Below are 2,668 nucleotides of genomic sequence, written 5' to 3' on the forward strand. Positions count from 1 at the left end.
TTTTAGGGACACTAAGCTTTCGCTTTCGCGTACACATATCCTTAAGAAACTTGGAATAAGCTGGAGGTTGCCTAATTTCTTCTAGTAACCGAAGGTTTATGGTAACTTTCCTAAAAACCTCCATTATGTCATTAAAGTTGGATTCACTCTTTGTTGGTACTAATAGCTGTGGAAATGGGGCTCTAGGCATAAAATAGAGCCTCTCAGGAACCGAATTGACATCATCAGAAACTTTATCCGTCTCATCAGCTATGGTTGGTCCTGATGGGTGAACTACAATATGCTCACTATCGGGCATGGTTACCTGATTGTATACTACTCTACCACTCCTAAGGGTTCTAACAGCATTCAATTAATTCGATGGTTTTGCACCTACTTCATGAACTCCTCTAGGATTGGGATTAGTCTGACTAGGGAACCTTCTGTTATCTCTCTCACTTAAGGTCTTAGCTATTTTGCCGACTTGAAGTTCTAACTTAGCAAGAGTCTGAGCATTAGTTTGAAAGTTCTGCTTGGTTTCCTGTTGAAAACTAACTTGGCTCTTTACTAACATGTCCTGGCTCTGTGCTAACATATCCTGGATCTTTCTTAATATACTAAGAGATTCCTCTAAGCTCGTCATTCTATTCTCTGAAGAGTTCTGAAACTGACCTGAAGGGTTCTTATCTGAACCAAAACCTTGGGAAGCATTAGAATTACTAAACTGACCTTGACTCTGGCCTTTAGACCATGAAAGGTTCGGATGGTTTCTCCAACCAGGATTATAGGTTTCTGAATATGGGTCAAACTTCTGACGGTTATCGAATCTAGTGTTATTATAGAGAGCATTGGCTTGCTCTTCATTATTCTGGCCTTCCCAAAAAGGCTCTAATCTACCACTAGTGTGACCCACTTCTAAAGCTTCTAACCTTTTCGCTATAGCAGCAATTTTGGCATCTGATTCAAAGTTTCTTCTACCCTATTAATGTTTCCTCTGCCTAGAAGAATTGTTTTCTGGGGTCCCCTATTACTTTCCCATTGTTGGGTCTTTTCGGCGATTTCATGCAAATATGTCATCGCATCATCAACTGTTTGGTTTTCAAACCCACCTGTACACATAGATTCTACTGTGGTTGTAGTGGGATAATCTAAACCCTCATAAAGGATCTGAACTAACCTAACCTTTTCTAAACCATGATGAGGACATTGGGCTAATAGATCATTGAACCTTTCCAAATACCTATACAAGGATTCTCCCTCCTGTTGAGAAAATGTGCAGATTTGCGTCCTAATAGACGATGTTTTGCCTAGGGAAAAACTTGTTCAAAAAGGCAGATGTAAGTTGTTCATATGTTTCAATTGATCCGGAAGCCAAACTATATAGCCACGATTTGGCTTTATCTTTCAAGGAAAAGGGGAATAACCTGAGTTTCAAAGCATCATCATCAAGGTTTCTAATTTTTAGGGTACTACAAATTTCCTCAAAGTCCCTAACATGGAAATAGGGGTTTTCATTTTCTTTCCCTAAAAATATTGGGAGCAACTGTAAGGTTCCAGGCTTAAGTTCATAATTTTCTTCAGTTTCAGATAACCTGATACACGAGGGACGAGTAGTCCTAGTAGGGTTCAACAAAGCTTTCAAAGTTGCCATTTCTGGCACTATTGGAATATCAGGGATTTTCTCCTCAAACGGACGTTCAAAAACGAATTTCAAGAATCGGGCTTTCTAAATTGAGGTAATCGAGACGCTTAGAACTATTAGGTTTCTCTTTAACAAATCTACCTAGGGCGTCTCTTTTACGTTCAGGCATGCAAAAGAATAAGGTGGAATTCTATGCAATCACACAACAAGGTGACTCAACCAAATCAAACCTATTGATTTCTAGCAAACAAAAAGCATGATGGCTCCACTTAGATTGTTTCTAGACCAGCTTCTATTCTTTCGAAAAGGAACTCGTTACAATCTGAGCAAACCCCTCTGGAATCAATCCGAGTCAAAGTAAGTTGAATAGAGGCGAGGGAAGCCGATGGATCTTTGATACCCAAGGCCTCACCGGTACAAGGCGGCGCAGTCACGCATTCAACTCACAGAAACCATCATGAACTTCAAGTATGCTCAAAAGAGTAACCAATATTTTTCGAACGACTTTCCTATTAAGCTCGTTACCCTATAGGTCTCGTTCTAGTCAAAATTTTAGGCTTAGGTTCGCGTTTGGTTTCGTTTTCCTAAGGCGGGCAAGAAGAGAACGGTGATGAAATCCGAACCCTTATCTTGTATGGCCAGTCCTTGCCCTTTACTAGGAAATTAAAGCATCCGTTTTCAAGTCCTCAGCATATATGCAACCGAAGGAATACAGTAAACCCGCTGACAGGGATTCGCGGGTGTTTAGAATCTTACCTCCCGTTCCAGACGGGGGAACCGTGAAGTCGACTCGGGCCACGACTCCTATGTCATGTACGAACCCGAGGGGCCGAGGCGATATCGTAATCGCCGTCCTTCTCTGCACACAGTTTATATTTAAACTACCCTTCCGTAGGGTTTAAAAATAATGTCCCAAAGTTTAAAGTCCAAAGTGTCCAAAAAAAAGAAAAATTACAAATAATAAACCTAATACAGTTTTTTTTTTAATAATAAAAAAATAAACAAAACCCTAAAAATAAAATAACTAAAGAAATGTCTTCTTTTCCG

The 2,668-nt window shown here is 40.0% G+C and overlaps 1 pseudogene; it reads left to right on the plus strand.

The window, feature by feature from the left end:
- Positions 1-1,168: 1,168 nt before the first annotated feature.
- LOC113319949 lies at positions 1,169-1,268 on the plus strand (annotated as a pseudogene).
- The last annotated feature ends 1,400 nt before the right edge of the window (positions 1,269-2,668 follow it).

This window comes from Papaver somniferum, chromosome 10 (assembly GCF_003573695.1).
Source record: "Papaver somniferum cultivar HN1 chromosome 10, ASM357369v1, whole genome shotgun sequence".
In the NCBI taxonomy this organism is placed as follows: domain Eukaryota; kingdom Viridiplantae; phylum Streptophyta; class Magnoliopsida; order Ranunculales; family Papaveraceae; genus Papaver; species Papaver somniferum.